The sequence below is a fragment of the Lycium ferocissimum genome, chromosome 5 (assembly GCF_029784015.1).
Source record: "Lycium ferocissimum isolate CSIRO_LF1 chromosome 5, AGI_CSIRO_Lferr_CH_V1, whole genome shotgun sequence".
Classification (NCBI taxonomy): domain Eukaryota; kingdom Viridiplantae; phylum Streptophyta; class Magnoliopsida; order Solanales; family Solanaceae; genus Lycium; species Lycium ferocissimum.
Genome location: NC_081346.1, coordinates 55,368,579 through 55,378,272, shown reverse-complemented (window position 1 = coordinate 55,378,272; position 9,694 = coordinate 55,368,579).

Sequence of the window (9,694 nt, the reverse complement as noted above, 5' to 3'; positions counted from 1 at the left end):
GATATTGAAACGGATAAAATGTACCAAATATCGTGAATTGATTCTAGACTAGGTATTAATGATGTCTTGTAAGTAAAAGGTGAAATTATCATGTATTAATGTTGATAGGTAGTAAAAGAAGTGTAACGACCCTCCTGGTCTTTATGGAAAATGTAGGATCACCCCACCAAATAGAACCTTCCCAAGGGTAGAACAAGCTAATAGAAACTCGGTTGTATTAGTTTAAGAACTGAAAATTTGACTTGTTTGTGATTATTGTTTGATTTTGTTGAGTCCATCAGGGGGTAAGGTAGGAAATTAGAACTCCGTTGGGAATTCCGAGGCCACTGGTGGATTCGTATGATATTTTTATGTATATGTGCATGTTTTGTTTATGTTTATGAGGCCTCGGATGAAATATTGGGTGATAGAGTGGAAAACTGAGCAAAAAGTCGAGCTTACTGCATAATTAGTACCACTGCGGCGGGGTGTGTACCGCTATGGCGGTACCACCATAGCGGTGAATCCCTTGTCGCAGGCGGTCAGCCATTATTCGTGTGTCTGCTGTGGTGGGCAATGTCCCGCTATGGCGATGTCGCTATAGCGGAACAAGGCCCGCCCTAGCGAAGGTCGGGGTTTCGTTGGTCCGCTATAGCGGGCCGTAGTAGTGGTTTGACTGCCGCAGCGGTCGACGGGGGCAGAATACCGTGTTTTAAACACTTAGTTCTGAATTCTTTATTCATAAAACTCCAACACAGCTCCCCACAAGCACCTAGGGTGAAATTCTAAGCTAGGGTAAGAATATACTTGAGAGGTAAGTCTCATCCATCCCTTTCAATCATTCTGTATCATCTTCATGATTATTATCCCTTTTATAGGTCTTCAATGGTGAAATTAGCAATAGTAACCCTAGAACTTAATAAACCTTCTATACTTTATGGGTTATGATTGTTATCACTTATTTATCATCTAATGGCTTGGGTTAACTCCTCTTAATCATGAATAGCACCTCTAGAGCCATGAACTAACTGAATTGAGACCTAGGGTTCCATAAAAATGGTAGGTTGGACATAGAAACTGCTTGTAAATGGAGTGTTAATTAAATATTGCTATAGTTTGATGATTAGTGATTACTAAGGCCCTTGTTACCTAGAAATCATTCACCCATTGGAATGGGGCTAAAGGGAAGGGTGTCTTGCATTGATTTTGTGACTAGAATAATTGTGACTCATTGAGCATTCTAATTTCTAGACTTTGAGCGTTCCGAGGCTTTATGGAAGGGAAAAGCTATAGCAGAGTGATTCGCGTTGTTCCAGCTCTACGTTTGAGGTAGGTTACGGTATACTTGAGTTAGACTTTAATTAGTTGATGGTATGTGTTGTGAATTCTATAGGAGAAAGCATGTCTAGTTTTCATGCATGGTATTTTGTGGTTGAACTCCTATGTGCAATTGATTAAGTGACTGTGTAGGCCTCGTGCCACTATTCATGTGTGTTGAATCTACAGTTGATGTTGTCATGATGAGAAGTTAATATGATTTTCTCGGTGATGGCGAGAACACGCGCGGCAGTAGCCAGAGGTAGAGGTAGAGGCAGAGGAGTTGGTAGAGGGGCGGTCCCAGCTGGGGGCGGAGCCCCAGTAGTTGATCCCGTGCCTCCAATGGTGCCTAATAAGGACACGGGAGATGCGGCGTGCCACACCGCCCTAGCCGGCGGCAATACCGGTCCCCGGGGGAGCGGCTATTCTGGTATACCAGATGCTATGGTGCAGCTGCTAAATTGGTTGCATGGGTTAGCACATGCCGGGACAATACCAACCGTTCCAGCAGGTAGGGGCGCAGGCATAGCAGCCCCAAGTTCGGATAGAGTTCAGGCTCCGGGGGTTCAACACGCCTGAGCAATGGCACCTCGCTTGGATGAAATTTCAGGTTTTGAGGCCTCTCCGAGGCCAGTTGTAGGGCCAGTAATGACTGGCGAAGAGCACGATTTGTTCTGGAGGTTCACTAAGATGAAGCCTCCAGTTTTCTATGGTACTGAGTCGGAGGATGCATACGAGTTCATCATAGACTGTCACGAGAGTCTCCATAAGATGGGGGCTGTGGACAAGTATGGTGTAGAGTTTGTGACCTTCCAGTTCTTAGGTGATGCCAAGTTATGGTGCAGGGCAGTGCAGGCCAGCTGGGTCACCTCCGTTAACTTGGGTACAGTTCTATTCAGTGTTCTTGGATAAGTATGTCTCACATACTCTGAGGGACTGAAGGAAGGATGAGTTTGCTAATATTGATCAGGGGAACTCGTCTATTGCGGTGTACGAGTTCCTATTCCATTCCTTGTCCCGATATGCTCTTCATTTGCTGCCGACTGAGAGGGAGAGGATCCGATGGTTCGTGAAGGAATTGAACACTGGACTTCAGCTATCAGCTGTAGCCTCTGGGGCTTCATTCCAGTAGGTAGTGGAGTATGTCCGTGTTGTTGAGGGGATTAAACAGGAAAATTATGCAATGCAGGTAGAGAAGAAGGCCCGAAGGGGTGGGAATTTCAGTAACTCCTTTTCAAGGGGTCAGAGTTCGCAGGTATATTCAGGGCGTCCGGTTCAGTCCGCGATGCAGGTGTCCGCTAGGTGCCCATCAGGGAAAAATTATCAGGCTTCCGGTCAACATGGAGGTTATACTGCTTCATCAGCTTCTGTTTAGCGACCTAAGCTGGACCGTGCATGTTACGGGTATGGTGAGATAGGGCATATTAAGAAGTATTGCCCCAGACTCAGACAGAGTGGATAGGGGACTCAGTATCAGGCTCCCTGAGCTCCGTTTGCACCAGATAGAGGGGGTAAGAATTGTAGCGGGTTGATTTTTTTTCGATTCGGATTTGCACTTGCCTCATTTAAAAAGAGAAGTGTCCCGGGGAAGTGCAGTTGTCAATCGTACCGGGAAAAAGGAGAAGTATACCTCTACGTGATGGAGCTCTAAATAAATATTGTTTAGAGTCGCCACCTAACTTATAGGTAAGTTAGGAAAACAAGTTCGAAAGGGGTTCATTTAAAACGGTTAAATTTTAAAAGAAACCTAATCTAACCAAAGTATGGGTAAGGGTTCTGGTGACCCCCTGGGAAAGGTGTTAGGCACCCCGGTATTAAGGATCTGTAAAATACGGTTGACTTACGGGTTCTAATAGTATGCCTTGTAGATATAAATTATTTTTGATAAAAACTGCTTTTGTTTTAGATTCCCGCAGTAAAAAGGTTAGTCATTCACGCAAATACAACATTTTCAAGAAATAAAAGGGGAAAAGTTTTGCCTAAAATTGGGCTTTTTGGGTTTCGGAATAGAACACCTAGGTTAAAACCCGAAGGCGTTAACCTAAGTAGAACACTACTTAAGCCCACCCGAATTTAAGAAAAAGGTTTTTTAGTTTTAATTTTTATAAAAATCATTTTTTGGCATACTATTATTATCCATATTTTAACCATATTTTTTTTTTTTAGATTTTTATCCTTTTAGTCCAAATTATCCCCAAAAAAAATAGTCTAAGTCCAATTTTTGCCCAAATGTCCATATGCACGGTCCATAATCATTTTTTGTGTCAAATGTCCATAAAATTTGTCAAGTCATTTTTTTCCAAAATCATGATTTGCATTTAAAGAATGTCCCCTTTTTTTTTTTTTTTTAACCCATAAAGCAGTTTTAGTCTCAAAAAATCATTTGCATGTTGAACTTTATCAAAATCAATTTTATAGCTTAAAAAATGATTTTTTGGCAACTCTAAATTCATGACAAATTTTAAAAAGGGTTCCAATAAATAAAATAGATGCTCAAATTTGAAATATAAATTCGTAAGAGATAAGGAATTGGGCCGACCAAGCCCAATAAGAATGTGTTATGCATTTGGGATAATCCTCGGGTCCAAACGTATGCTCCATTTTTTTTGCCCCAAGTTGGTAGACTCGATCTAGATACGCTAGTGGGCCCCATTGGGACCCACCAACGGGTTTGGATGCACAAGGATACAAACGAGTATACGTGATATTAGAATACATTCATAAATTAAACTAAGTATGAAAATTAAAGCCTACAATGGCCAAGCCCATATACAATGAACCGCAACAGCAGAATCTCAATAGATAAGGAAGGCCCAACAGGTAGGCGTGGCAAGCCCAGAATACAGGTAACAGGTCCAAGGCCATTTTCTTTTTAATTTTTTTTTAAGTGTCAGGCTATGATATACTTGATATACCATTGATATTCCTCCAAAAATAGAGAGCAAAAACCCATGAAGAGCATACCCTTTATACACCTCAATGTACACTATATCTCCAACACATATTAACCCTCAAATACAAACTTAGATCACGCAGAGAATTTCAAGTCTACCCCCACAATTCCCAAACTTAGATATTTAGCTACTAATTAAGGCTAAACAAACAACTAAAGCTATCTATAACAAACAGTTTCAAGACTAATGAACAATAGACTCAAAACATGAATGTCATAGAGTAATTCAACTAGCATAGGAAGAAAAACCAAGCAATTTCAAACCAAACAAGTTATGCAAGATCCTAGTTTAAAACAATCTATAATGCAGGACAATGACACAGAAGTGAATTATCACATATGACTATGACTAACAGAGGGGAGATTCAGGCAAAAGTGATACAAAACCAGTTTAGTCTTAAAATGCTTTTCATTTTTCAAATCTTTTCAAGTTACATTCAATAGGTTTTGAAGGTTCACTTAGATAGCTAATAGGTTAAACTAGTGGTAGGAGCCATTTCAATTCCATTTTTTTGCATAAAACAAGATGTCACAGAAGCAAGTTAAAGGTCTAAGGCTATTTTCTAAGCCAATTGTAACTCAACAGGTCCAAGTATCAAGTAGAATAGGTCACAGGTTTACAAATATTGCCTAGGTTCTCAAACTCTAGTTTAGGTTCAATCATAAGTCACAAAGGTCTCAACTAGTCTCAAGATCATCTCAGCATATAAGCAGTCCCACAGGAAACAATGTAGAGCTTTAAAATGGCAGTTTTAACTTAGTTTCATCCCCAGAATTAGTTTCATCCCCAGAATTAAACAGATAGGTCCAAACACAAATGTATGATCAAGTAAGGTCCTAATATGACATAAAGGATAGTCAAAATAGGATCAACAAGTCCACATAAAAGGGAGCATGAAGCTATCCTAGGTGTAAACATGATTCAACTACAGTCAGAACAAGTCCCAAATAATAGAAAACTCATATGGGAACAATCACATGTCTATGGGAGCCTAAACTATGACTAGGAGAGGTTCATGACACTGTCCTAAGTTCAAAACATCATATTAAACATGTCTGGGTTACAAGCAAGCAAACAGAGGTGGGAAATCATATATATGAACCCCAGAAATTTACAAACAAGTTACAAAGACATGTGCAAATAGGCAGATACTACATTGGTTCTTTTAAAGCAGTTTTGACTTCAGTTTTTGGCTTTACACTAGGTTTAGCAAATTCTAAATTTTAAAAGTTCATAGTATGGCTTCAAACAGGGAGATTTGTATCAAGCTTAGTCTAAAATAGTGATGTAAGTTAAAGTATGAATTTAAGCTATAGCAACTATCACAAATTCCAAACACTTAGGTAGAACCTTAAAGGGAAAGTTTTGTCTTAAACCAATTCTCAAGTCCTGGCATAGTCCAACAATATAAGCATAAGAAGCATATGACAACCTATGTCAAACATATAGCTAAGGATAATACACAAAGATGGTCCAGTGTTTACAAAGTAATCAAAAGGTTTCATGTCACTTCTTCTAGGTCACAAAATGGTGTATTCAAAAGCAGTATAGGCAGACAATGTATAGGAAACAGCATATGCAAGTTGCAGGATCCAATCATAGGAAAGGAAAGAAGGAAGGATCTGAACTATCACCTACACTTAGTTTCAGAATTCTTTTAAAGGTTCAAAATTTAGTTTCTCCTTATATTCCTGACCCCTATGTAGTCTAACTGTAACGACCCGTTTAGTCGTTATAGTTTTTCAGCATTTTTGCTCTTTTCCGAGCATTGATTAGATCAATTTTGACCTGAGAGGACCAATGGAATGCTTCCCGAGGTGTTTATATGGGATTCGGGCAACTTTTGTGAAATATAGGCTTAAAGTGAAAAATGGTGGACCTAAAGTTGACTTTTGGGTAAACGAAACTTTTTCGAAATTTCGTCGATTCTGAGAGGTCCGACTAGTAGTTTAGAACTTGTGTGTGTATTCAGTTTGGTACCCAATGCACTCGGATGCATTTTGGGACTTGGGTTGGGAAATTAGAATTAAGGCGTCGTTGGTTGGCTCGGTCAATGAGACCTCGCGGGAACTCCGATGGCACGAACGCGTTCGTAACATATTTTTATGTGAATCTGTGTATGTTGTTTGTGAGCAGATGGCCTCGGGAATGGCTAGGGATTTTGATTGAGACTTAGAAAAATTGGAGAAATTCTTGAACCTAGTGCCCGGTATGACCAGTGCCGTCCCAGCGGAACTACTGTTGCGGTGTCTTGTACGCTGGGGCGGCCATGTGTATATTGGCCAAACCGCCATGGCGGCCTGACGGGCGCTGTAGCGGGGCCGCAACGCCGTGACGGTAACTGGCCTGTTATTTCATTAAGTGTGATTTAAATAAGCCTTTAGAGCCTCATTATTTCCCCTCTCGAAATTAGAGCCTTGGGGAATAGTTCTTGGAGATATTCTTGGAGGTAAATCTTACTTGTTCCTTTACTCTTCCTTTAATAATTATCATCTTAGGTTCCCCCCTCCCCTTAATAACCCCTTAGTGATGGAAGTTGAAAAAAGGTTTTGATGAACTTTGCCTTATGCTCATTAATGAGGAAATTGATGATGTTTTTGTTATATTTTGATTAATCTAAGCTTGTTAATCATATATCTTCCATTTCTAGTGTTGAATTTCGGAATCAAAGAGTTAGGGTTTAAACCCAAATTGGGGTTTTTACTTGAAATCACAAATTAGGCTAATCCTTGAGTAAAATCAGCAAGTAGTCGTTGGGTTATGATCACCTAGTGCTTAATTTTATATTTTGCTTTCGAATTTCCTCGTTCTACCCTTGTGGGCCCGTTTTCCCAATTTCTAGGGCTAAAATTTACCTAATTTCAACAGTAGCAATATTAGTACCATTTTTCATGATTTCTAATCTAGAATTCAATTATGCTTAGACTACTTTGGTTCTGAGGTTCAGCGAAAAGACAAGGCAAAAAAGTGAGTTGTTGGTGTTGTAGTTCGGCTATCCAGGTAGGTTATGGCTTACCCTTGGTGAGACTTCGTATAGCGAAGCGCATAATTAGATTATATTGTCAGCGACAGCATGTGAACCTTCGGGTACGAAGTTGGGATGGATATTGCCTTAGGTTGGGCCCATTGTTGGTACTTATGATATTGAGCATGATTATTGATGTTGATCCATGCATTTCATGTACTCTCATTTTCATGATACACTATTGCATGGTCGATATCTGAGGTTCGTCTCGGAATCGTTGATTGAGTGAAATTGATACTTGATAAAAACTCTTTTACTTGAGTGACGTGAGATAGCTGCTGTCCGATGTTCATCCCAGAATCATTGATTGCATGGCCGATATCCAATGTTATTTCTGAAATCGTTGAGAGTGCATTGAATCCGCGTGTCCCCCAGGGTGGAGCTGTGAGAACCCCCCGTGGGCAAAGATCCGAGGTCCCCTCTATCTGTTGGGCAAAGATCTGAGAAGGGTGGCACTTAGACTTCGCGAGTCACACTGGGTTGTGCTACCGAGAGGTTGATATTTTCGTTCGGAGTACATGTGTACACAACATTTGCATGGCATTGCATTGCATTCATACACTACTACATTGTATTGCATTATGATTTGATTTGAGATGTTTGGTGTTGTATGGTGATATTGGATTTGGATTGGATGTATTCAGACTTGGCACATTTGGGATTAGATGCTTTACATAGGAGATGATGGATACTTGGATTGATTACATTGACTTATACTTGTTGGTTTATCTGCTTTATCATCTGAGTTGTGTTAGCTATTCTTAGTCGGCCGATGATGCCTACCAGTACCGTTGTTTTGTACTGACCAGCACTTGCTGCATTCCATTATGAATGCAGAAAGTACCAAGTTGGTTCCACTTTTGACGCTTGTTGTGTCGCTTAAAGATTATCTTCGAGTCTTCGGGGTGAGCATGGCCGTTCGTTCGCCTTGAAGACTTCTCTATCTTTATGTCCTATTCTAATCAGAGACATAGACACTTATGTTTTAGTATTCTATACTTGTATTATTCCTCTATTTAGATGCTCTTATATTATTCACACTAGACCCTGGTGGTGTTATTATCATTCTGCACTATTCTACCACTTATATATATATATATATATATATATATATAGTGAGACTTGCATATTTATTCTATTCTGTTGCTTAATTTCATTCTTTATTCATTTATTCATTGTTGGGTTAAGGGTTCGCTTACCGAGGTGGGAAGGTAAGTGCCTGCACAGATTAGGAAAAATAGGTCGTGACAAGTTGATATCAGAGCTCTAGGTTACCCGATCTTTAATACAAGAGCGTGTCTAGTAGAGTCTTATGGATCGGTACGACGAGCTCTGTACTTATCTGCCAGATGCTACAGGGCATTTAGGAAATCTCACTTTCTGTTCATTCTTTCATGCTACTTTAGTTCAAATTAGTATCTGGGAAGATCAAATTGGTATCTGACTCTTATCTGTTCCCTCACAGATGGTGAGGATTCGCGACACGCCTGCATGGAGGATGTACATGAGGTTGGCTCCACCGATTTTTACTGGCACATTAGGCGAGGATGCCTACGAGTTTATTGTGATTACGCACGAGCTACTTCACACGGCAGGGATTACTGATACTATCGAAGTCGTCTATGTTACCCATGGATTTCGTGGTGGTGCGAGGGCATGGTGGAGAGACTACCTTGTTAGCAGGCTAACGGGTGCGCATCCACTTACTTGGGAGCAGTTCTATGGGGAGTTTCTGGAGAGGTACGTGCCTCGTTCGCGGAGGGACAAGCGTCAAGGTCAGTTCCGCGATCTCCGTCAGGAGGGCATGCCAGTTACTACCTATGCACTATCCTTCTCCTACCTGGCCCGCTACTCCTACCCCTTAATTTCGATGGAGGCCGGCTGATACGCTCAAATTACACCTATTAATGGTATAACGCAGACGTTGTCAAATATAGTAACCCAACAAGGTTGGGGTCGAATCCCACAGGGAATAGGGTGTGAAAAGGGTACTAAATTCGTAGAATGCTATGTTTAGGTCTAATGTCTTAATCCGATGATTTTTGGTAAGTTGAGTTTTAGTAACTAATTGCTAAATATTTCTTTGGAACTGTGAATGTGGTAAAAGAAACTAAGGTTGTGTTCCCGTTAGATGATTGTATGATCATGGGCGTTGATCTTGATATACGTCTAATGGATCATTATATGAATGCACTTAATCCCTATGAATCTCTACTATTTCCCAATAAATAAAGATTATTTCTTTCCTATGATTTTCCCAAATATAAGAAAGTAGCTATGAAGAACGATTAATCATGCCAAGTAAATTCTTCTTATTCTAAGTGAATTTATTAAACAAAGTTTAAAGCTTGAGTTCTTGTTGTTTATTCTTACCAACCCTAATTGTTTTCCCAAATAAATCAAGGTCTATGGCTTTTAA